Raw genomic sequence first — 26,595 nt, 5'->3', positions numbered from 1 at the left:
TTGGCCCTGCAGAAAAGAAGTTGTTGCCAGGAGAGTTGCCATTTTATGAAGTAGAGATGGCTGTGGATGATAGAGGCCAGGATGCTTAAAGTCTGTTAATGAGCATGCTTTGCATACTGGCATAGCAAAATATAGTAACCAGCTGGTGAATTGACATCTCACAGTGACGATTAACACATCTGCTCCTGAATCAAACAGTCATGGGCTGGTCATTGCTCTCCTTGGTGTGGAAACAGGGTCTGGATGGACAGTACCTCAGCTTTCCTTCAGGAGGTGGGGTTGGCTCCTGCTATCCACACTTTAATTCCCATTAGCTGCACATGACTGGTGTGTTACAGGTACAGGCAGGACACCCGGTAAGATGGGGAAATCATCCCATTTTCAAGTTGCCTCATCCCAGTTTCATTTGAAAGGTTTTTGTATCAGCAGCAGTTTCATTTCAACAAGCAAGCAATACAGCTAAAAATCTCACATATCAGCAGAAGATTCTTCACCATCGCCGCTATCAGCAAAAGAAGAGTTTAAAAGTTTCTGCTATACACAGCTGAGAGATTAATAAATCTGTGCATTGAGCTGTGCTACAGCCAGTGCTGTGTCTGCGCTGCAAGGCTCCAGCAGTGCAAGGGATGGCTTCAGCATCCCTCATAGAAGAGACATTAATAAGTTTCTTATTTCTAATTAATAGACAACATATTTTAATTATTTTTATCAAGAGCATTAGATTAATTTAGAGCAACCTGTGGTCAACAGGTCTATGTCTAGGTAGAGGCCAGTCACATTTGGTGGACCCAGGGGTCCATCTTGAGACCAGTCCTCTTCAACATCAATATCAGTGGCACAGTGGGATCGAGCGCACCCTCAGCAAGTTTTCTGATGACAACAAGATGAGTGGTGCAGTTGATACAACAGAAGGAAGAAATGCCATCCAAAGGGACCTGGACAGGGGTGAACAGTGGGTATAAATGAACCTAATGAGACTCAACAAGGCCAAGTGCAAGGTGTTGCACTTGAATCAGGACAATCCCAGGTTGTTGTACAGACTGAGAGAAGAACTCATTAAGTGCGGCCCTGCAGAGCAGGAGTCCTGATGGATGAAAGGCTGCACGTGAGCCAGCAGTGTGCTCTTGTAGCCTGGGAGGCCATCTGTACCCTGGGCTGCATCAGAGGAAGGGTGGCCAGCAGGGAGAGGAAGATAATTGCCTCCTTGTTTTGCCCTTGTGAGGCTCTATCTGGAGTACTGTGTCCAGGTCAGGAGACCCTAACACAAGAAGAACGCAAAGCCATTGAAGTGGGTCCATAGGAGGCCCACAGAAGTGATCAGAGGACTGTAGCAACAATATCATGAAAATAAGTTGAGGGAGCTGGGCTTGTTTAGCTTGGAGAATGGAAGATGCTGGTACACTGCTTGAAGGGAGCTTGTAAACAAGAGGATGACTGACTTTTTACACAGCCTAAAAGTGATAGGATGATGAGGAGTGGCTTTAAGTTAAAGAGGGAAGATTTAGGTTAGATTCGAGGAAGAAATTCTTTCCTCAGAGAGCAGTGAGGCACTGGCACAAGCTGCCTGCAGAAGCTGTAGATGCCCCATCCCTTGAGGTGCTTAAGGCCAGGTTAGATGGGGTCCTGGGCAGCCTGATCAGGAGGGTGGCAATTCTGCCAATGGCTGAGGGTTGGAATGGGATGATCTTAAAGTCCCTTCCAACGTAAGTCATTCTATGATTCTATGACTTGACTTGTTCATTCTTGTCAATAGGAGAAAACAATGAAAGTCCGCTATTCCTTGGATGCAGTCATGTTTATTGGTGAATAATGCCCCCATGAGCACAAAGATCACAGTTACCATTTGCCTTTCGATACTTCCAAACCTGTCCTTCAACTAGCATTCTGTTCAAAAGGTTGTCTCCTGTTTTTCTTTCTGACTTAACAAATGCAACTTTTCCTGTCTGTGCAGTTTTCTGCTGAAATTCTGCCTGCTCTTGCAGACACACACATACACAACCCCCAAACTAATTAATTCCCAGTGTTAATGTTTACATTCAGTCTAGCCTTTGGCAGCCACCATCATTGTTTTAGGTCAGACTGAACAGCAGGATATTTAATTGTTTGCTCATTTAATCTGAATAAAAAGCAGCCAAAACAGCCATAAAACGCAGGGATGATTGTATGTGACCAGCTCGAAAAACAAAGATAGATGTGCTGGATTGCACCCTCCTGCAAAGCACTGCTTCAGCAGAGTATTGGGAACAGGGCCGCTGTTTTCCAGTGCCACAGGAAGACTCAAGGAGTCTCCCATGCAGAGACCAAAGGTCCTCTGCACCACAGAGCCTACAGCAGCTGGAGGGAACAAGATGCTCCTAATTGTGTAATAACAAAAAAGTAAGCTATTTTTTAAGCTGAGCATGGGAACGCATGAATGCATGCATTCTACAACCAGCAAAACTGGCACATGAAACTTCAGAAAAGGGAGGCCTTGAACCTCATATTTGCATCACCAGTTCTTTGCCTCATATTGTGCATCTATATACGTAGGTTGCTTTGAAAGTAATGTCTCCTATTTACTTTCATGGAAGTTACAACAGGTATAAAGAGCACAATGATACCGTTTGATAGAGCAAATTCTTGGTTATACAATACTGTTTTTCAACATAGTTACGACCATTAACTACAAACATTTGCCAGCAATGAAAAAGAGCCTGCATGCTGTACTTGTAGAATTCTGCATGGTTGTCTGGAACATGACTTGTCTTTTACAACATCACCACTGCTGAAATGCACTACCCACCACCTCAGTGTGCTCACATCCACTGTTTGGTCTCCATAAATGTTCAGCAAGCCTCGATGAATGTCAACGGATTGTGATGTGCTAGAACAGGTTGCCCAAGGAGGTTGTGGATGCCCCATCCCTGGAGGCATTCGAGGCCAGGCTGGATGTGGCTCTGGGCAGCCTGGTTTAGTGGTTGGTGACTCTGCCCATGGCAAGGGGGCTGAAAGCAGATGGTGTTTGAGGTCCTTTTCAACCCAGGCCATTCTATGATTCTATGATTCTATACTTTTGGAGCTGCCTTCATACATGGATGGAGGTGTCCTCCAGATATTCCTTCCAACTTCAGCCATTCTGTGGCTATGACATTCCTATGGGGCCACCTTAAGAAGTTATTTAACAGTAGGAAAAGCTCTGAGGTTCCTGCAAGAAGGCTGGGTCATTTATAACAGAAGTTTGTTTACTTCTAGTGCTTGCAGGTTGTACATCAATAGGACAGTTCTTGCACCGTGTCCGTCTGCAAAGGTACTGTGTATGTGTTTCCACAGAATGAATGATCAGATGAAAGAATATAATTTGCATAATTATTTAATATCTATAATTTATTCATTTTCAACACCCGTTAACTTATAATTCATAACAGTAATTTATGCGCTGGTACTCATCCCGTGTTTATCTCCTTGCAACAAATAGCGGAGGCTTATTTTTAGCCAGCACTACTAAGGGAGTTAACAGAAGGCCTCAGTGTTTGTCTGCTATGCGTTGGCCTTGTAGCAGTGACTGCTGGACACAACAGCCTGGCGTCAGCCTACTGACAGGCACAACTGCTTCCCTTTCAGTCCTGAATACAAAGGTCTTCCCAGCTTTGCTGTATACTGTTCTTTATCACAGCCAGGGAAGTCCTGTTTGGCTTGAAGAAGGCTCTGGGGAGACCTTCAGGTGTTGAAGGGAGCTTATAAGCAGGAGGGTGACAGACTTTGTACACGGTCTGATATTGATAGGACAATGAGAAATGGCTTTGAACTAAAAGAGGGGAAATTTAGGTTGGATGTTAGGATTCAGTACTCAGAGAGTGGTGAGGCAGTAGCACAGGCTGCCCAGAGAGGTTGTGGGTGCCCCATCCTTGGAGGCTCTCAAAGCCAGGTTGGATGGGGCCCTGGGTAGACTGTGGGTGAGAACTCTGCTCGTGGCAGGGATGTTAAAACTAGATGATCTTTAAGGTCCCTTCTAGCCCAAGCCATGCCATGTTTCAATGACTCTGTGAAGTCAGGAGAGCCTTTAGCACCACAGAATGTGAGCCCACCTGAGAACAAGGCAATCTTCCCTGTTCCTGAAGGATCCTGGATGCAGAAGAAGTATTATCGCTGCTCAAAGCAGAAATTGCATTCCCCTCGTGATTTCTGACACCCATCATTACATTTTATTACTAGAAGTAGTACTCAATTGACAGTGCTCCTTACTGTTATATAACTACAGCTCACTGGCTCCTTCAGCCCAGAGCCATTTCTGCTCCAGCTGGCACCTCCCTAGGCTGCACTCACTCATGCATGTCCCCTGGGCAGCATCCTCCAGTCCTGAGGGCACAGGGCTGACTCTGCCCACCCTGCCCACCCCTTGTAGTTGCTCAGTGAGCTCTGCTTCAGCATGAGTGGTGTGCTTTAAATTGCTTGTGCCCGTCCTGTCTGCTGGGGAGCCCAGGTTTGAGCCAGGCCCTGCCTGCTGCCTGTAGAGCAAATCAATACTTGTAAAGCCCAGCCTGAAATACAATGCCAAATAAATAAACAACTCTATTACTTCAGAATCCTAAGTGGCATTTCTCTTCCTTGCAATTAAATGCCCATGAATCATCTTTAGCTTTTCAAGCTTAAAGCAATGAGTAACTCAGTGACGCAACAGGAGCTACAGCTTCTGAATTCATTTCTTCAGGCACCAAAAATAAAGTGTGATACCTTTGACTGATTTGTTGTCAAAACAACTGCAGTCAAGAGCAGCTTTTTATTTTTCAGTGGTTTTCAGTTTATTTCCCAAGACTTTGGCTAAGGGATTTTTCCTCACTTGACTGAGGAAAACACAGATGGCAGAATGCTCAGGGCTCGTCTCCACATGGAAATACAATGGAAGAGGTATTCCTGGATGTTGGATGCAGAAATGAGCATTCTAATTATTATTCCAGAGCAATTATTTTTGAACTGCTATTTTGATTTAAGCCCCTGTGCAGCCACGCTGTTACAGAATTACCTCTGAATATGTATTACGGCCTTCCTGTTCTGAAACAGCAGCATCCAGAGTGGACGCCTGCATAAAAAGCACTCTGCAATAGCTATTTCAGAGGCTCTCCAAGTGCTGAGCAGCCCCGAGGGCAGGCAGTCCGAGGTCTTCCAGCAGCACTGGGGTGGCCAAGTTTGCATCGAAGACCAGCAGCACTGGGGTGGCCAAGTTTGCATCGTGGTGCTGACAGCCCAGAGAGAGAAGAGGAACCCTGAAGGCACTCTTAGCTGTGTTATCTCATGGAGGTGGCAGCAGGAAGGGTGGGGAAGGTGCTTGTATCAGTGCTATCCATTCAAGAGTCTTCTCATGTTTTAGATGTTTCTTCTGAAATTTCAGTAATGGGGATGTCCCACACAGATCTGTAAATAGAAGTCACATCTTGGAGGAAATGTGGTTATCTTTTCCTGCTTTCTTTCCTCACCTGCCACTGAGATCTGAAGAAGAATTGAAATAAAACTTCATGAAACAATTTGCTAAGACTGAACAGTGAAACATTTGAACAGCATAATTAATTTATACATAAAGATACAAAACGTTTGCATACTCATTTTCCTGGCTTCTTCTATAGAAATACACTTTTTTCCTCTATTGAAATGCTATCTATTTACATATGCAATCATGACTTTTGCCAGTGAATCAACAATAGCCATGCATTATTTTTATTGCTTCCATTATTTCCTTCTGCAGACATATGTTAACAAGTACAGAATGTATGTAACTTCACATGCCTCATAGCTACAAATGCAGTTCAAGGTGTATTTGTCATAGTCCAAAATAAAAATATACGTATTTCCTAAGGATGTGTAGAAGCCTTTTTGACTCGCTAACACAATTATTCAACATATGATGTATCTATCATTCTTGAAAAAATTAAGTGTTGTTTTGGTAAGCTTGTAGCTACTTCAATTATTTTCCAACACTCAATAACTCTTACAGCACAAACAGGTACCTGTCATAAACCAGGCTAGAGGAATACTTTGGAAAACAGGCCATTAATGCAGGTGGTTGTGGTGTTGTCCTTTACCTGTTTCGGTTCCTTGTTCCACTTAGCACAGATATGTGCAGAGCCATGTCAATGGAGTTAAAAGGAAGTAATGGGGCTGCAAGTCAATGTGGACAACAGTAATGGTACTGGTCAGAAATGCAAAACTGGGGGTTGCTGGAAAACAGCCGGAGAACACATCAGAAAACATTATGTGTTACAGAAATTCATGGTGCAGTTGCATCTTGAATACCAAATGCTATTTTCGGTTCCCACCTTAAAGGAACAGAATCTGGTACAGGAGATGATGTGTCTCTGATGACAATATCTGACCGTGATCATGATGATGTCACAACAAGCCAGCATTGAAAGCAAATTGTATGAAAAGACAATACCTGGTCACCTTCAAACAGGCACATCAGGTTTGAGAGAAGTCTTTAAAACTGCAGGTAGCACAGACACAGGAATTAGGGAGCAGTCAACGCATTCAGTATTCAAAGTTTTGAAGCAAAAAAAAAGAGAAAACTTTGTACACTGAAAAACTGAAATGTTAGCATGCACTGCTGCAAGGTGTGACAGTTAGGTGAACAACTGCATTCAAGAAGCTATTGGACAAATTTGCAAGAAGATATTTTTTCAAGGATTATTAATTTCCCTGCGTCAGAGATAGCTGAAAGCTAAAGGAAAGTGTATTTAGAGAAACACCTCTCTCTCCTGTAATCCTTTTCCCCTGAGGAGCAGCTAACGTCTGCTCTTAGCACAAGGTCAGACCTCTTGTCTGAATCACTGCAGATACCACTATAGACAAAAAAAACCCTGCTTTTCAATGGCATCCATGTAAATCTCCCAGAGAAACATTTTTAAGATTTTTTGTCATATTCCGTAATCCAGAATCACTAAAGAGAAATATATTCAGAATAATTGTAAATAGAAACTTGAGGAATGCATAGAATGCTCCAACAGTAGAGTAGAGTAGAGTCTAATCAAATCATAGAACAGCATAGAATGGAATGGAATAGCTCAGTTGGAAGGGACCAACAGATCATCTGGTCCAACTGCCTGAGCTCTTCAGGGCTAACCAAAAGTTAAAGCATAATAAGTACAGTGGGGAAAAAATGTATTATTTTTCCTTTAGCCAGAGTGGCCCCAGGTGATTCTATGGAGTACCATTTGCCCTGCTGCTGATATTGTACAAATTATAATATTCTAAAAAGAGAACCTCAGAGCATATGGTAAATCATCCAAATTTTGTTACAAGTTTCATACATTTCAAGTTTAATAAAAAAGTGTTTAATACAAAAAGTGTTAGAATTCTTCAAAGTTTATGCTTATGTGCCCAAGTTGTCCAGGTCTCCACCTGATCTTGAGGGCCGCAGACAGTAAATACAGCAGGAAGGAAGGATGCACTGGCTAACAAAAAGATGTAAGCCCTCAAGCAGCCAACAATCTCACATCAGCAATCCGTGGCTCACCTCCCCTCTCTGTTTTCTCCTCCACATTCTGTTGCTCTTGCAAATAGTTATCTTTTCACAGGGATTTTGCACTATATTTCATGTGAGGCATAACTAAGTGCTAATTTCGAAAACACAGGATGATAGCACAGTCATAGAGGTGGGAATTCCCTTGCATTAAATGTACCCACCAAAGCAATAGAGATAGCATAGAGATAAAATTGTGCAGAAACAATAAGAACTTTGATAAAGTGCTTTTCAGTGTGTATTTACGTGATGAAATATGACTCAATTACTGCTTGAAATTATGATGAGAGCCAACATGGTTCTTTATGCAGTCTGCCTTGGAAATGATGGATATGAAAGACTGCACGTATGTTTGCTTTATTAATCTTTTTTTTTTTTTTTTCCAGAAGAATAGAAGGTGTCTACCTGGTCACAAAAACATGTTTTTTATATAAGGTGGGGGAGCAAGAGAGGAAAGAGTCCTGTAAGTGCCTGGGATGACTGCTACCTCCCTTCAGTGCAGGGCGAGGACTAAATCACTGGGTCATGGGTCCAACTCAGTGACCTTGGTTAGTCAAACCACATGCAGCTGCTCCGTGAGCAGACAGCCACCCCTTCCTGGTCAGCGGTGCCCTTGGACATGGGACTGTTGTGCCTTTGGTTCTTGGTCTTGTCTGCTCAGAGCTGTGACCTCAGAGCCTTGCGTTTGCATTAGCACGGTGGGTGCTCTGTGCTGTATGCCCCTCTCCATGGGCTGAGGTGTCTGTTCCTTTGGGACATGTTCTGGTGATGGAGGGAAGCTGAGTGAGCTCTTCTACAACAACACGAACACAGATTGCATTTTATACTGCATAAATAAATCTGCTTCTGCTCTCTCCTGTTGAGCTCTAATGACCAGCATGCTCTAAACATTTCCTTTTATCTTCCTGTTGTAAAACCACACGCACGCTCTGCACACTCTGTTTTTTATTTTCTCTGGAGAATATCAGGTAGACCTTTACAAAAAAAAAAAAAAAACAAAAAAACCCACCAAAACTAAACAAATAACAGCAGCAACAGCAAAACACAAGAAAAACACTTTAACTTCTAAAAAAAGTATTTTCTTTATTCCTGGACGTAACCAAACCCTTCATGCCGAAGCAGGGTGGTCTTTCAAGCTTTAATGAAATTCAAGTAGAAATTACTTACATTCCTCTCCTGGAATTTTCAGTTGGTTCTTTTCCTGCAGCAGTGGCTGTACACAATTGGTCCATGTCACCAAGCATGTTCAGTTTGGAATTTGTATCCCCTGTCTGTACATCTTGAAATTCACTAGAACTGTTCTGGTGGTGGGTTCTGTGCTGGGAAAGATATCCTTTTCCTGTGGGAATACCTCAGGTGGAGCAGTTGAAATGCCAGCATGCTTAAAGCCATTGTCATTTCTCAATTTACCATTACAGAATGCTAAACCTGGGCCTGGAAAATGCAATACTATAGTAATGCTGGCCAAGAGTGCCATTTTTAAGATCTGCACAATTATACCACCAAATTATACTGACACAAAACATGGCACTTTTTTCTGTTTTCACCATTTCACAGCTGTGGAAAATGGCATGAGCTCTAACAAAGCCAACAAGACCAGGGCCAGGCTAAAACCAGGGGACCTGATGTCACACGAGTACATTCTAGTGGTGTTTGAGTGAATTTGGTGATCCGTTTGGCTTGGCTTACTTCTTGCTGTGGTATTTTAATCTACAGCAAATGCATACCATTTCCTCATCGAGCAGACAGGGAATGAATGCCTGTGATGTATTATCACTGCTGTTAATTCAGCGGTCTGCGAGCAGAGATACAACACACTCATTTGGGTGGTAATATCTACTTCAGACACCAGCCAGCAGGCACTGCAGAGGAAACATTTCACTGGCTCCCTAGTTTTCCACAAAATATTAAGCCTTGAAAGGAAGGCCCAAAGCTCAGACACTCATGCAAGGCGGGAGGATATTTTATGCTCACTGATGTATAAATCTCAAGGAGAGTCTGTTTTGCTCTCTGCACCTGCACAAAAGATTTGCTGCCAAGTAGCTCGAGTGCCTCTGACTGCCCCAGCAGGGATGCATCCCTGAGCCTTCACTGTCCCTGGGCTGTAGGATTTCTTCAGAGTGGAAAAATCCCTACCTCCCATCAGTTAGTGAGCTTCATGCTCAACCCTGAGCAGCACGAGCAGGGATCTCACCGGGCTCCACTCCACACACCGCAGCTGAAGGAAAGCACCTTTGAAGCTCTTGGCAGCACAGCAAAAGACAGCACCTGCCCAGCTCCCCTTCCAACACTCCTTCAGAGCCTCCAGCAGCTTTCTGCTTCAAGTTCGAGAGCTCACAACTGTGCAAAAGGGCATAAAGCGGCTGGAAGTATGCAGAAGGGAGGAAAAGGTTACTCCCACGCTGCACTCCTTTCCACGAGCTTCAATATTTACAGTGTGCTATGGCTGCTGAATCAGCCCCAGCATTTTTACGCTGGCAGCGAGCAGTAACTCTGAGAGAGCATTGCCAACTGTTGGTCCAAAGGAATAAGATTTAGGGAGTTATTTCATCAGAAAGAAGAAACTGGTTTCCTCGTGTTTTTGCTAGTATTTATGGAAAGCTGTCCCATAGATCTTCCAGTGTTTGGAAAAGGCTGACTGCTGTTAACAGAGGATCTGGAATTTTTTTTTTTTGGTTTTTCAAATATTCAGTTTTCAGACAGCATCTTCCGAGCTGAATGTCTGAGGTTACTTGAATGCACAGCTAAATATCAGACCAGTTCTCTGTTGGGGCTGAGGGGGCTGCAGTATTCCCAGTGCCTTTTGAAGGTGGTTACATCTGGAATTGCTCACCAGCTTTGAATTCCATCTGTAAGTGCCCAAACATAGATTTAAAAGAAATATTTAAGTATTTAGATTTTAAGATACTTTTAATGCTTTCTTTCCCTCCTTAAATGTGCTAACACATTCTTCCCTTATGCTTACATTTATGGCAGAGCCCTGCAAGATTTCACTCAAGACTCTTCCCACATAAGAAAAACTGAATGTGATAGGAGCGGGTCACTGACATTATTTCCATTACGTAAGGTCCTTAATACATGACCTCACTAAAGCTCAGAGTAATAACAGCATTTTATAGCTCTCCTGTGCCTTTTACTCAGTAATCTCAGAAAACCCTTCCGAAACATTGAGCCAAGCAGAATCAGTGGTGAATCTTACCCACCTAGTGATAGTCAGAGAATGGGAAACCAGCGTGTCAAGTGGATGAACCAAGAGGCACAGAACAGAAACAAAATTTAAACTGGAGATAAACTGACTGCAGTGACAACAAACAAGTGAATCTTTTCCATCCTGTCTTTGTCATCTGAACTCTTCATTCTCTCATGTGTGTTTATTTGATCTGCTTTCTTCTGTCTGAAAGGCAAGGATTCTTGCAGACTGAGAAAACTGGTTGTACAAGCTTTGTCAGGTAGATCTGTGGAGACCAGAAGGAGGTGCTACGTAATACCCAGTTTTTTTGCCATGCTGCTTTTCCCTGTCTTTGACATTGATTACCTGGTCTTTTCAGCTCTTTCTTCTCCTCCCCCCCCTTCCCCCCCCCCCCCCCCCCCACTTGTCTTGCTTTTCTATTCTCCTAGTATTTATTAGAGGAAGGCAACAATCAGGCGAATGCAGCAGTTTCTACCACTGGAAAGTGTATTTTTACTAATAGAGTAATCCTATTAAAAAACACATAGAAGAATGGCTCATCTAGGTGTTTTACAAAAAAAAACAACAACCATTTCTTTCTGTCCCTATAACTGCATCTAGTCCATACCCAGATCCACATTCCACTAAATATTGGGCCATACAAATCTGTCATTTCTGCTTTGCTTTGTTGCATTAAATTGGAATATGGCAAATACTGAGTTACGTTAAGCAACTTTGGATGTCACACTGTACATCACACACAGCAGTTTTGGACTGAATATAATATGTACCTTTCCACTTTTTTTTCCTTGCTTTCTGCAGCTTATGCCGTAACCTTAATAACACTTGCACAAATTTTTTGTGTTAATATAACCCAGGTTAAGTTATGATCAGCCAACATCTTTTCAGCAATGCCAGTTCAACCAGAACACACAAAGCTTCACTGCAGTTTTGATTCACAGCTTAATAGCTTCAAGACACAACTTGTCCCTAAAGGACTCGATATGTTTGCAGCAGCCTCATAACATCCCCACAGGCACTGGCAGTGCTAAGTTGCATGCTTCAGATTTCTGTACAATAGCTTAAAATGAAATAGCTACTGACCACTGTAACAAGCAAAAGAAATACATTTTACTATAGGGTCTTGGTTCATGGAACACCTCCAACCACACAAGATATTCATTAGCTGAAGAGCAAATGGCTTGTTTTCTGCTTGGGCTAAATTATAAGAGATTCTGTTGTTTCTGATGGCACAGCATATGCACTGAACTCTTCGTCTCTTTGTTGAGAGATAAGTGCAGTGTTACATTAAAGTGCTCTGTTTTAAATTTGAACTAATACAGAGGCATTACCGACCACATAAAAGTCAAAGCATGTGCAATAATGTTTTGAATGTCAGTGCTTGTCTCTGGTGAAGAGCATCTTCATTCTGTAAGGATCTGCATTATTTGTGCTGCAGTTCATTCTTCCAGGCCAAAATTAAAACACTCACTTCTATTTTATAGGAAACAAATATTACAGTAAGTTACAATACAAATAATCCATATTTTCTTGGAATATTTCTACACGTTATAACATTACCTTGTCAGAGACGTCTAATCACTCACAGATGGGAATTATAAGAGAGCAGATAACAGAAAGGATAATAGATACTACGAAACATGACAGATTTTGTACAGATTAATCAAATTTAGACAATCTACAAATTTACTGTACAATAGCACACAGTCACACCCTCCCCCCATGGCAGAGGGGCTAGAGTTCTTTAAGGTCCTAACCTAAGCCATTCCATGATTTTGACATATGAATAGAAAGGAAACAAATATATTCCATTAAACATAAAATGTACATTCTTTTTACTGTGTACAGTAGTTTTGTTCATTCTGAGACTGGAATTATAGATGGTTGCCACAATGGCACTCCTTCGCTATCCTGCAGTTGCAGAAACGCACTAGCAAACAAAATTGGAGCGTCTCATCTTTGTGCAAAACAAAGCTGCCATGTGCTGCTTTATCACTGTAAGCACATTTAGTGACAAAGCTACTGCTTTTCTTTTCCTATTGCACTTATCCTGCAATAAAGATCTTCTCATTGCTGATTGAACTAGCGTTGCTTCAAGAGCAATGACTTCAAGTTATGAAACTTGTTGTGCTTGGTGTGATATAATTCCACTGGAAGAACAAGAAACAGCTCCATACAGACATCACACAGGCCCTGGGACCATGAGGAGCTAATATTCATTTAGACCATACTGGCTTTCCAGAATGTACTTCAGCACATAATTTACCTCCCTAGTAGGCATGTCCAGCAATAACCCACTAGAAATGTCACTGCCCTGCCAACATGGGTGGGTAAGGAGTGGTACTGAGTCACCCTCCAGCTGCATTAGCACAATTTAGACACGATGCTAAGGCTGCAGAACATTATGAACTTATCCTGCCTTCAGAAAGAAAAATAAATAAATAAATAAATGAAAATTAAATTGGAATTAAAAATATAAATAAAAAATATATAAAAAATATAAATAAAAAATCAACCAAAAACAATAACTTTTAAGCATGAGGCCTCTGTCTATTCCCTGTCTCATGCCATCATGCATCATAACCCCTGCCTGGGCAGTACTGAAAAACAAAACCTAGGTTTTACTAATGCTATATTAATTTTTCCACAGACCCGCAGGAGAAACACCAGTGACTTTTTTCATAGAGGGGGGTCAGCACTGGGATGGCTATTTTTATTGACTAGGTCTATTGATTTATATGCTAGCATAGTTCAGTTGTTTACTCAGGCATTTCCCCATGGGCTTGCTTAATGGAGAAAATGTCTGCATATACATATGACTAGCTGAGTTTCTTTGCACTTCTTTGTAATTAGGGTAAAAACTTCAGTTTTCTTTGCCTAGTTACTGCTCTACTCATTGTCATGCTCAATGTGATAGTGAAGTTTTCAAAAAATTCACAGTAAAGTGATGCATCTCTCTGCAGAATATAAGACTCAAGTAATTAAAGACAAATATGCAGCAATAAATGTTCAGGTACATGCCCTTTAAAACTTTTTTTCTTTCCTGCAGCCATGGCTAAGACAGAGGCTGCATTACCTCTGCTGAGCGTCACACAGAGCTTTATAGAAGAGTCATGGAAGGAATTCCTCACTTCAGTGGGCTCAGACCATGCTGCTGGGGGGCTTTCATCACTAGCATACGGAATACTGGCAGTGGGTTAACTGGTTGTTGAGCAAAGTGGGATCTGTGTAGCCCCATTGGGTATCTGCACTGAGCCACTCATCCACTCATCCCATGTCTGCACATGCTGCAGGAGACTTCTTGGAGGAGTGTTTTGGTAAACAATTTGAGCAAAGCATTTTTTTTTTTACTGGCAAGTGCATGGATAAATAATCTCCCCATTGCTAACTGTAAGAATAGTTCTCCCTATAACGAATTGTATTCTATGGCAATAGTTCAAAAGATGTATACAGAGAAAACAGCATGTTCCTTTTGCACTTCTGCAAGAAAAATGCCTCAGTGATAATGAAGAGAATTAGGGTTCGAGACCCAGCTTTCTGGAACGCAGTTGCTCTTTACATGAATAAACAGCTGCAACAGTCCTGAAGGAGCATCCCTCAGGAATAATTCTTTAGGAAGCCTCCTGCTTCCTAAAGCCTTTTTGTCCTTAAGCTATCCTCCTTCCAGCTGGTCTATGCCCTGCTTCAGCAAGAAGCCCATGACTATCTGCAAACTGCTGCCAGGCCCAGGATCCCAGCCACAGCCCTCTGCTGTGGGCCACTTTGTAAACAGGAGATGCCATCACCCTTGCTGTATCACTGCAGCAACACTGAAAAAACCTACTGTATGCCAGACAACCAAAGCTTTTTTGAGGAAGCTTAGCAGAAATAAGATGATTTCCTTCTCAGCACCCAGCTGCTGCGCCTCCTCTCATCTGGCAGCTGTCAAATCCAGGCAAGTGGGATGCCTGCAGCACAGGGAGCTTCCAGGTCTTGTGCATAGGGACTTTGGTGCTTAAAGTATATGCTTTAGTGATCTTTAGTTGATCTTCTGGGTAGTACACTAGGTTCCAGCTGTGCAACAGGTATGCAGCTTGCAAACTAGGTCAATGAGATATGCTTGATTCTCGCTGAAATGACCTCACCGCTGGGCTTCATCAGCTTACACAAGAAGGATGTGGTGCAGTATTGCATTAAAGTGCCAAGCCCTTCTTTAAGAATAAATCAAAAGAAGAGTGCTATGTATAAATTGATAAATTTGGTGACTAGATAGCTGAGTTATCCTACAGCATCTGAAACAGTTCAATATTTGCCTTTAAAGGCAGTGGCAGAACAGATCAAGAGCAGGCTCCTGTGCTGCTGAACTCATCCTTGCACAGGATGACTAAACCAGATGTTATTTGCTTTGAAATTTAAAGGAAACTTTACTTACTGGATTTTTCGTAAGAGCAAAATGTAGGATGACTGATTGTGTTGCTTACCCTCAAAAGCAACAGACCAATTGCCAAATCTAGCATGAAGATTTAAAAGCATGCTTGCAGAAGCAGGATTATGAGATTATGGCACTATGCAGTAACACCACAGACAATGGGGAATTATTCAAAATGGCATTTGTACATAAAAACATTTGTCCTCAGAGGAAAGGTAAGCTTATCAGCTTTTATATTTATCTACAACACACTGAAGTATTCAAATGTCTCAGTCCCAAGTAACTGACAGGTCTTTTGCTTTTTGTTGCTAACAACAGATGAAAGATGTTGAGCAATTGAAAATTGTGGTAAATTATCATGATTTTAAAAGCAAAAGGTTGTATGCCAAATACACATTGGGACTGATAAAGCCAGGAGAAGAATACAGTGGGATTGCAAAGAATTAAGTGATTTTACATGAAAGTGTAACATGTGAATACATAGATTCATTAACATTCAAAAGAATGGGAAATCCATTAAAGAATTACATTATTTGAAATTTAATGAAAAGTATGCGAATTTAAGTTTCAAAATTCTTATGAGAAGAAAGTATGTGAATTTCTCCACAGAAGATAAAGTCTTCTAATTGAAGCATTCACTAAAGTCTATGAACTCTCTGAATTGAAATAGGCTTCTTACACATAAGCAAATTCTCAGCTGGCGTAAATCTCTCCAGCTTTAGCCTAAACTGAATTCGTAGATGGAATAAACCCTTGTGTCTGAAGCAAGCTTTATATCCCCTTACCTCTAAACATAAGGGATGCTGTCTGTTTTGCCTGACCTACATTCAGAAGAAGGCAGTCACACAAACCACTGTAATCCTTCACAGTGTAACTACAGCCCACCTGTATGCACCAGCCTTAGAGCAGACCTTTATTTTAACTATGACAGCACTTGGGGAAAAATTTATTTGGAGCTAATATTTGAGGTGACATAAAAAAGTGGAAGACAAAGATTTTGTAGATCTATGTCTCACTGGAGATACACTAAGAAAGGTGTAAGGAATCAGATTTCCAGTTTCCTTGGTGATCTGCACTTGATTTACATGCTGGTGCACTGCGAACAGTGATGGACAGCAACTGCTGAAAAACTGAAAGTTTTGGGAGCACCTTGAATTTGAGTCCAGGCTTCGGAAAAATTAATCTGTAAGAAAATATTTTCAATGAAGATGAAGTTAGAGGCAGGCAAATCTGCTGGGATTAAGCCACATAAACTGCCATCTAGATTTCCTAAGTGTAGATTATCTGCACAGTTGGATAAAGTATGTAGAAAATCCATTGAATTCCTTGTATAAGCTGGTCTGCAAGGACTAACTTTAATGAAAATGTCATGGCTAGAATGCTCCGCTTCAAACTCTACACCTGACTCCTTTTCACATCTACAGCAACAATGGAAAAACCAAATCTGCCAGCAGACTGGACCAGGACTTTTCAGAGGGCTGGACTCCATCTGTGGGACTCAGCTTGAGATCAAGTAAGAGGCGCCTCAGAGCTTGGACAGGCTTTTTTTCAGTACCATTGGAGAGTTTTTTGAATTGTTCAGGTGGACATAAGTTCAAGTAATCTGAATTTTAGAGTCATAGAATTTAGGCACCTGGCCTGACACCTGTTGAATTCGATGTCCTTCATTTAATTTATTCATTCAGAACCATTTTAGGTAAGACTCTGTCAGAAGAAATGGGACAAAAGCCATCTCTTCTTTCATATTATGCATCTGATATCACTGCTATGATTGAGAGGGAATGGAGAGGAAAAAAATCACTCATTTTAAGTAGTTTTTGAAGCAGATGAAGTGAATCTTCCCATTGTGAACTCTGAGAAAAAAAAATCCTCATTTTTAATATTGATCTCAAAAGAATAGGGGACAATAAAAATACTTGGATCCATCATCAGTATTTTTATTAACAGGTTAGAAAACCTCAAATTAAACACAACTTGATCTATCCACAGAGAAATTTTTACCAAGAGTTAATCCGCTAAAATATCAGTTCAGATTAAATTGATGTTCCCAGACTGCAGAAATGTAGGGCATTTTTTAGTCTCCCTTTTGTATCGTGTTTTTGTGAATTAAAATACACCTCTGCTAAAGTCAGTGAAAACTTTTATCAGCCACTTCAACAAGGCCAAGATTTCAGTAAGTCGATCTAAGCACAGAAATCAAAATAAACTCCATCTGTGCATGGTAACATACATCCTCATGGAAGTGGAAAAAATTAATAGGAATGGCTCTTGCTCTAGGAAAATTTAGGTAAACGCCACCAGTTCCTGCATACTTTATTAGAAAAATAATTAATAATCAAAATTGAGTAATGACTTCTGTAGAAATATTTATAGCTCTCTTCCTTACTCTATCATTATCTAAAGCTGCACTTTCAGCACTTTCCCACATTTGGGTGTCACTCCAGCCTTGATTATGTAGAAGCACTCAGGAAAGTGATCTGAATTAACTACAGGTGTGTCTCTGGAGTGCATTAAGAAAACTCCCTTTACTCCTGTACTCTTACTCTTCAAGTACTCTTTAATTTAATTTTGCATATTTTTCTTTAGAAACAGAGAGAACTAAATAAAGTCAAATTAATAGTAAGCCTACGCATCTGAGAGCAAATATAATTTAATCTACTTTTCAAAGACTTTCAAAGTATAGTAAGCAAAACTAATTTAAATGCTTGATTCAAAATAGGAGATTCACACGTGGTTTTACTGAGGTTATAATAACATGCTTTAAAGCAATTCTGAATTTTGAACTGTTCTGAGTGACAAGTCTTATGTTACAGAATGGAGTGAAAATTATATGGGTATAATTTTATAAGCCATATCTGTAACTCCATCTGTCACGCAACTGCCTCAGTGTTGTTGCTTAACTTGTATTTTGTACCATTTTCCAATGTATTTTTTTCTCTACATTTTTCACTGCATTGTTTTATTTAACAAAAATTCTATACCTCCATATATGCCTCTATACTGTGCATAATTCTGTACTGCCATAAATTAGAAACTGAGTGTTTATCTCCAATTCTGGACTTGATATTCCTCTGGCATTCTCATGCTCGTAGACTACTTACAGAGCATTTGAAGGAAAAGGGACTACATACCCCTATTTTACCATGACAATAAAATGTGAAATGCTTAGTAGAGTTTGGCCTAGACTTTCATCCTCTGCCAGTGATAGGAAGTTAAATCTCCTCCTCTGAAAGCCTTGCTCTGAAGACAGAGCAAAGGCACACCTGAGCGCTGGGCACTCTGGCTACGTGTGCAGCTCAGAGGAATCTGACTGCAGCAACACAGTGGGACTTGTTACAGCAGATGGCATTACACCACCAGCAGGATTGTGACTAGATTTTTGTTAGATATTACTGTCCCATATTATCTTTCCCATCATTTTATTTGTTCTGTTGCTTAAATTTTTGCGTTATTACTTTTTTTCTTCCCATTAATTAAAAAACAAACAAACAAACAAAAACAAACAAAAAATTTCTTATACATTGCCGTATGAAGTCAAATACAACAATAGAAGAAAAGTCCATCAGATTTTATTAAAACTAAAGATGCTGGTATGGCCACTAGCATAGGAAGTTGATGCTGGCAGGATATGCCAGGGGAAGTATCACCTTGAACTTGCTCTGTGCCTTGTTTATTTTCATAAACACAATTGTCAGAGACAGGATGCTGGGGCAAATGGACTTTTGTCCTCCTAATGAAAGTATCCCTTTACTGTTCAAGAAAGATGCTCGTCTTTCAGCAATATTGCTTCTAATTCTCTGGGTCTGCATCTATTCTATTTTGCTCATAATGTGTTTTTTCCTACAGATGCACCATAAACAGCCTTACACATTGCCTACTCTCCAGGGTAAGGAGATTCATGCTCTATCTTTCCTTCCAGACAGAAGCACAGTATTTAAGAGTCTTCTCAATTTATGAGAGGCAATGTCCACAATGCCTGCCTGCCTGCAATCTGGGCTAGGACTGGAGAAAGTAAGGATTTCTCAAATATGAAGGTTTTGAATCACTCTGATCCAAGGGGACAATTGCTTCAAAGGAACAGGACACTGTGCAACAGGGAGGCTGTTAGGATAAACATAAATGAGAAAACATCATGCTCCTCCTCTGCTGCACGTTGCATAAAAGCTTCTGTGACTGCAGGAGGTTGCATTGTGGGAATAATTTGTGTTCTCAGTCACTGAAATAAATGTATTTCCGGATTGGATATACAATCCATGACTTCTTATTGACAGTTTGGAAACAATACTTGCAAGTGTAGATGCAGTACTGAAAAATAAAGTAGGTTAGTAAATAAACAGCAAGAATGCAAAGTCAGGAAATTTATGTTTGTTTTGTAAATGATTTGACAAAGCTTGCTGGAAAAAAATCTGTGTATTTTGGTTCCAGCACATATAGAACTTCGTTATTAATTATGATTTGTTGTTTGATTCCAGTAATAGTAAACTATGCAAAAGAAGCAAAAAAGATAAGATGCAGTTTCCAGTTATGAAGATGCCATTTGAGAAGTACATTGTCAGGATTAATTCACTAATATATGTGAGTACTTTCAGATCATTGCACTGAAGCTGCTCTATAAAGGAAGCATGCAATTTGTTTTCTCACATCAGAAGCCCATTATTACTACAGCAAATAAGGAACATTTTAAATGTCAGGATAGAATAGAAGTTAAAAGTAAACAAAATTCTGCATTAAATCACATTTGACAGAAAAAAGCAGGCCTTCTTGATGCACAACAGCATTTCAGTCCCTCCTACATTAAAGAATACATACTCTTCAACCACATTTTCATTAATGATTACCTAAGATGTTTGTAATACAAGGGACAGTAAGCACATCAGTCTCCTCTCCAAAGTGGCCATTCAAGACACCAAGAAAAACAAGCACAGTCAAGGGGACTCTGAGAATTCTATCACTTGCTTCCAGTCCCCCATCTTCTCATGTCAAATGGGAGAGATCTTGTGAGCAGCACCCATAGCTTGCCCAAGCACATTCCAGGAATGATGATAGATGGTGAGAGGTGCTCTGCTCTGCTGCCCTGTCTCTTTTTGAGTCTGTAACCTTTCTTGTCCCTTGGAATAGCTTTTTATTCTCACACTTCTTTTTTTTCCCCTAGCCCTTTCTCTGCTTAGATGGCTTGAAAGTTTGGTTACGGTTGGCTTAGCACCTGGCTCTAAAAGGCAGAATGACAGCTACCAGAATTTAAGCAGGACTTAATTAAAAAAATTTAGCTCCTTCCTGCATGGTCTAGTGAAAACTTATATGCTCGCTGCATCACTGAGAAATATTTGCAGAATAATTGGCCCCAGGAGAGTCATATGCAGGTGCCTTGAGATTCTTCCTCTACAAAGAGTAGCTTCCTTTGTTATCCACTGGCACAAGAAATGTTGAACTGCAATGTTTTTGGAGTATTATCCTTTGCCAATCACTTTTGTTCTGTCTGTCTTTTCAGATATTTTTTGAGAACTGTCCTCACAATGTTCCAAACGAAGAGAATATGGAGGTGAGCTCTACATTCATCAGAAGCCTTATGCCTCTGATTTGGATCAACAGTGTAGCAAAAAGTTAGTTCCCCAAAGAAAGCGGTGGTCGCCTCTGCCATATGGATCATAACAACCCCAAGCAGCTGTACAGGAACATGAGCCAGCAGCATGCCCAGGTGGCTGAGAAGGCCAATGGAATACTGGCCTGCAGTGGAAATGGTGTGGCCAGCAGAATCAGTGAAGGGATCATCCCTTTGTATGTGGCACTCAAGGTGTTGCACAGGGAGTTGGTGGAATCACCATGCATGGAAGTAAGAGACATGTGGATGCTAAGTGACATGGCTTAGTAATGGATTTGGTAGAGTCAGGTCAGTGGTTCAACTCAATGACCTTAAGGTAATCATTCCAACCTGAATGATTCTTTAATTCCATGATTCTGGATCTTACCATAGCGTCATAATGTGGAAATGTCAATTGTGGCCAAAGCAGCTGCGTTGGTAAACAGCCGTGTGTAGGAAAATCAGAGCCCCTTTTTACCACAGTATGCCTTGTTTTGTCAGATAATGGTTGGAAGGTCTATTTGTCAGAGAGCGCCTTGCCTGTTTAGATTGCTGGTATATCTACTCTATGATATTTCAGGTACAACAGGCTTAACTTTGCAACCAAAGTCTTACTGTCAACTAAATAATGTGCTGGGGAAATTTCTTTAACTCTACTAATTCTATTGCAAACTTATTCGAGTCATTTAGAGGTTGATGATGTCTGATTATTTTTGCTATTCTGGTGTGAGTCTGGATATTATCTTTCATAAGTACTGCACTCTGTGGCTTCAGTATTTGAGAGTCAGTCTTATAACTTTCCACTCAACAGCTTTTGATAATTCAAAATTGTAAATGAACTAGATTTTTTGAAAAATTCTTTCTGAATGAAACAATACAAAAATACAAGATCTCAAAAATGATGAAATGCGCCCTTTTAATGTTATGACATTTGTTTCTTGTAGACAATGAAATTTTAGCACTTGCAGTCCTGTGAGTGTACTTTCCAACTGATGCACGTACTGCAGAGAACAGAACTATTTCAGGTTATTATATGCTATCTCTTTTGTGCTTAGGAAAACCTTTTGGAAATAATAACGGTGAGGTCAGGCAGCCATATACTTAATCAGTATATTCCCTAATAGCTTATTTCCAATAGCCCAATAGAGGTTAATGTCAATTTGATTTACATTACAGCAGGAAATCCTGCAGTAGAAATGGAGTATACTCTCATACGAAAACTCTCTTATTATCACATAGCTCCTTAAAAACAGCATATTTCCTGAAATACAAAGTTTAGGCATCGTGTTAGATATTTTGGTTTCTACTTGTGTTACCTGATGTTCTTGTTACCCTCATAAACTTCCTGTTTCTGGAAGGAATGACGTTCTTTGGAAATGAGTTCACAGTGTGCATTTACACAGTTGAAAAATATGTTTCCTTTTGTCAGTTATAAATGTGTTACCTTTTGATTAAATAAATGTTAGCTTCTGGTTTATTTCTGGTGAGAAAAGGCAATTCTATTTCAGTACCTTTTCAGTATTTTTCTGCATGCATTTATTCAATTTCCTCTTATTTGTTTCCATTTTGAAGTATTGTATTGATCTACCTTCATAAGAATGTGTTTCCATGTCTAACAATCTTTGTCATCAATTCTAGTCTTCTGGTTTTGCTATTCCACCCCTGGAGACACAAAATCTCTGTAATAAATTGCAATGAAAGAGCATAAATTAATTTAGTATGCATTTCCATGCACTGAATCTGCTTCCTGTAAAACTTTTGGTATTTCAACTAGCTGTCAATTTTTTTTTAATAGGTGGATTTTTCAGAAGCATTTGCTTTTTTCCCTCACACATTTTCTTTGGACAAAGGGCCAGACTGAATAAGTAATATGCCAAGCCAGAAACAGCTTTCGTTTACATGTCAGTATTTTAAATTGAATTGGTTTTCTTTCCAAGCCTTATTTCTATCAGTAAGAACTGAGTTTGGCTAGAAACTGAAGACTTCTTCTTGCCCCTTGTAGGGTTGGAGCTCCCTTTCAAAATGAAAAGGCTTAAAATAGTCATCCAAGAGTGTAAAAATAAAGCTAGACCGTTTTAGGTGGTTTTCTGGCATGTATTTTACAATTTGCTTTAATTAGGAATTACACTTCAGTTCCAAAAAATTAAAAATGCAATCATCGGCAATCTGCTTTGGAACAGTTTTTGCATGATTAATGTGTGTGCAGGAGAGTGCAACATAAATATTTTATTTCAGTAAGATTGGACACTGCGAAGACTTGCAGAACTCAAGTACTGTATTCATTCAGAAAACTGTATTGTATCACAATATGTATTCTCTCATACATATTACATGTGTTTTAGCTTAAAATATTGCTATGGAGCCACTAGAAAGTGTATGGGGGAAAGCATGAAATAAGTCTTGCCATCCCTGAGCTGTTCCCACTAGTTGCTGAACTTACCTCCCCTACAGTTCTGAGCACGTAACAGTGGCAGTGCTTCACTTTTATGAGCTTTGCTGTAGTTATAGCTTGATGCCTACAGTAAACAGCTAAGAAAAGTAAGGTGAGAATTGCAAAAATATGCAGGATTTCTCCACACTGATTAGAAATTGAGAATATCAGTTTACACATCTGGATGTTAAAAATTTCATGAGATGAACTCCAGCCTAGGACTCTGGCACAACCACCTTCCAGCAAAAAACACTTGCTGCTAAAGTGGAACAGGAATCCAGGAAAGGTTATATGGATGCTCTAGAGCCTGTGCTATGCACTGGCAGAGAGCTGTGAAGACAGCTTTCGCCATTAAATGGCCAAGTATGAGCCACTGCTGGAGGAGAAGGATGTTTCTGAGACTTATCATGCATACCTGACATTACTGGGAAATGGTGAAACTTAGCTTGGTGGCAATAATCTCCAACAGTTACCGTGGTATAGTCACCTCCCAGTTTCTTACCTTTCTCATTCTTGCTTTCTGTCTCCTGAGAGTCTGGTTCAGTCGGCAGCTCCACCCAGTCCTCCACTGGGTGAGAGCCTGGACGAAAAGAGCACAGGAGAAATGACATTTCCAGTGGCATAATATTTTGCCAGCTGATGAAATAGCTGCTAAAGCCATGTTGTCTGGCTTTTGCTTTCAAAACAGCTTGGCTTCTATGAGAGTCAGAGACAAAGGTTGCATTTTCTATTACTTCTCTTGTGTTGTTTTTTTTTTCCTTTATTTTTTTTTCCTGCTTTATTTGTTTCCCCTAAGGAAGATGGGATCAGAGCTTAGAAGCAAAATAATCAAATCTTCCTCATAATTACATCAATAAAGATGTTTGTAGCATGTTAAATGCTATTCAAGAAGATTCTCAAACAAGATTTCATAGCCCTCCTCTCCACACAGCTTAAGAAAACATGGCAAAGCAGCTGGTTAGTGGAAGAAACTTCCCATTTGAGTGGCTTCGTTTGTTGGGGTTTTTTTTGTTTGTTTGTGTTTTGTTTGGTTTTCATCCTGGGCAGTTCTGTGGATGTCAACTTTTTACTCTGGAAAATTTGATTAGATGTGTGTAATTACTTTAAAGGGAAATAATAAATTTGTGAGCATGACGTCTGCAGAACAGCAGAAAAAAAGATAGAAGAGCATTTTAATGCTCAACTCTGCCTTGATGTCTCAAAAACAAATAGGAAAATCTGGACTAGTGCCCTCTCAAAGTCAACTGGGCCTATTTTTAGCGATCCAATTAAAGCCACAATTTCACACCAATGTCTAAGAACTTAAAATAATTATAGAATCATAGAACCATAGAATGGCTTGAGTTGGAATGGACCTCAAGGATCATCAAGATCCAAGCCCCCTCTCACAGGCAGGGCTACCAACCTCCATATCTAATACTAGACCAGGCTATCCAGGGGAAAAAAGAAGAAAAAAAAAAGAAACAAAAAAAAAGAAACATGAAACATCAGAAATTGAAAACAAGAACAAACACCTTTGCGAAAACTAAGAAAGACACCCGAGAAGGTACATAGTCAGTTCTGTATGCATACATGTGTTGGGAATGCAGAGTGGATTTCTTCATGAGCCCAAAACTGAGCACAGTCGTAAGTATTTGGAGGATTGAAGCTTAATGGTAGAGCTGATGTTTCAGATAAGGATAAGAAAAACAGCACACGGAAGACAATGGATTAAAATATTAGGGTCATGTGGTGACTGATAACTTATGTGATCTATTTAAGAGTCTAAATGCAGAACTCAAATAAAAGGAATTGCTTTTTTACTGCTTAAGCTTGCCCAAATATGAGTCGATGTAAATTAGAATTACTGCACTCTGCCTTCTAGGTATTTTCATTTATGAATTTGAACAAGGAGTGAGAAGATAAAGAACTGGCCTTCTAGAGGAAACTCATGCTAAATCTGATCTGTCTTTAATCACTGGGAATGTGTTTTGTCTCCTACCCACATGAGATTTGGTTAATAATAACGCAAGATGGGCAATAGAATTCAAGGCTTTGTGTTTAAGAACTTCATGTCTTGCAAAATTAGGGACTGAAAATAAAATAAAGATTTTGTTTAGAAATGCACTGTAAAACTTCCCAGTTTTCCCAGCCCTTCCAACATTTGTGCACTTGCTTTACAAATGCAAATATTGCTTTGCTAATTTCATTTTCAGCAGAGAGGGCTAGAGCAGCGCTGGTGTAAGTTCTATGACATCAGGTTCAAGGGAAGCGAGTGTCTTTTGTGTGGTTAAGTAATAAATTAGAGTTAGCATTACAGCATTCCTAAGGCATTACAGGAATCCTTTGTCAGCACCATAAGCTCACTTGGGCATTGATCAAGGATGATGCTTCTGAAGTTACAGGGCTGGTAAGGATGCCTGTGGTGGAAGAAGCAACACTATTTCAATGCTTTATGAACTTTGGCTCTACAGGTGCAGGCACAGCTTCTGGATGAAGCACAGGTGTGCTTCCTTAGCACGCAGAGCATGTGGAGCAACTGGCCCGGTGCAGCCAGTGCTCCCCAGGGCCAGCCCTATTCCAGCCCAGCAGGTATGAGTGCATTGTGGCCCAAAATGCACGGCTGTTGCCCAATTGCTTCCACTTTGCCCCTCTTTGGAGCATGGACAAGAGTGCTCACAGGCACGGGGTGATGTTTGAACTAGATCACGTTAGCGGTCTCTGTGACCTTGATGATCATATGGTACTATGAAAAGCTCAGGCAGCCACAGGCAGACTTGCAGGTCTTTCCGTGATGCATAAGGAGCCCATGAGCATTACAGACTTCTGCTGGAGAAGCAGCAGAAAATAATATATCGTTTTAAAGCACTCTCATGGTTCTTCAGACATCTGACCCTCGCTCATAGTTCAGAACGATGGAAAAATGAGTGCACGGGCAGGGATTTTTACAGACAAGCACGTCTGTGTAAAAATAAAAGGAGGACTGTAGGAAACACTACAGCGTTACACGCACCAAGCAGAGCCGCCGGGGCTGCAGCTGCTCAGCTGGACACACCGGCCTCGCGCTCCGAGGGCAGCGGCATTCCCCGGGCAGCCGAGGCTTTGGCGGCGCGGGGACACGGCCACGGAGCAGCGGTAGGGGCGCTGCGGCGGTGGGCCCGGCCGGGGCCCTACGCTCCCCCGGGCCGGGAGCCGCGGGCGCCGTCAGGGCCCGGCCGGCGCCGCGCCGGTTGCCGCGGTGACGGGAAAGCCCGCTCCCCCGCCCCCGCAAACATGGCAGCGGCGGCGCGGCCGGCTCCGGCGGGGAGCGGCGGCAGGTGAGGAGGGGCGGCGGGGAGGTGTCGCCCCGGCCGTAGCAGCCCTGCCGTGCGGGCGGCACGCCGCGCTCCGCACCCGGCTCCGCTCAGGCGGGGCGGCTGAGAGGCCGGGGCGGCGGCTCGGCTCGGGCCCCGCGGGCTGGGGCCGCCGCAGGCCGGCGAGAGAGGCGAGGCGAGGCGGGCGCGGGGGGCGGGCTCCCGGC

The 26,595-nt window shown here is 41.3% G+C and overlaps 1 protein-coding gene across 1 annotated transcript in view; it reads left to right on the top strand.

The window, feature by feature from the left end:
• ERICH1 (glutamate rich 1) overlaps positions 1-26,595 on the top strand; it is a 163,734-nt gene that overhangs the window by 115,809 nt on the left and 21,330 nt on the right. The gene's annotated exons all lie outside the window — the stretch shown is intronic.

This window comes from Lagopus muta, chromosome 2 (genome assembly GCF_023343835.1).
Source record: "Lagopus muta isolate bLagMut1 chromosome 2, bLagMut1 primary, whole genome shotgun sequence".
Classification (NCBI taxonomy): Eukaryota; Metazoa; Chordata; class Aves; order Galliformes; family Phasianidae; genus Lagopus; species Lagopus muta.
Note: the sequence above shows the minus strand (reverse complement) of the source record. Positions and strands in the feature narration are given on the sequence as shown.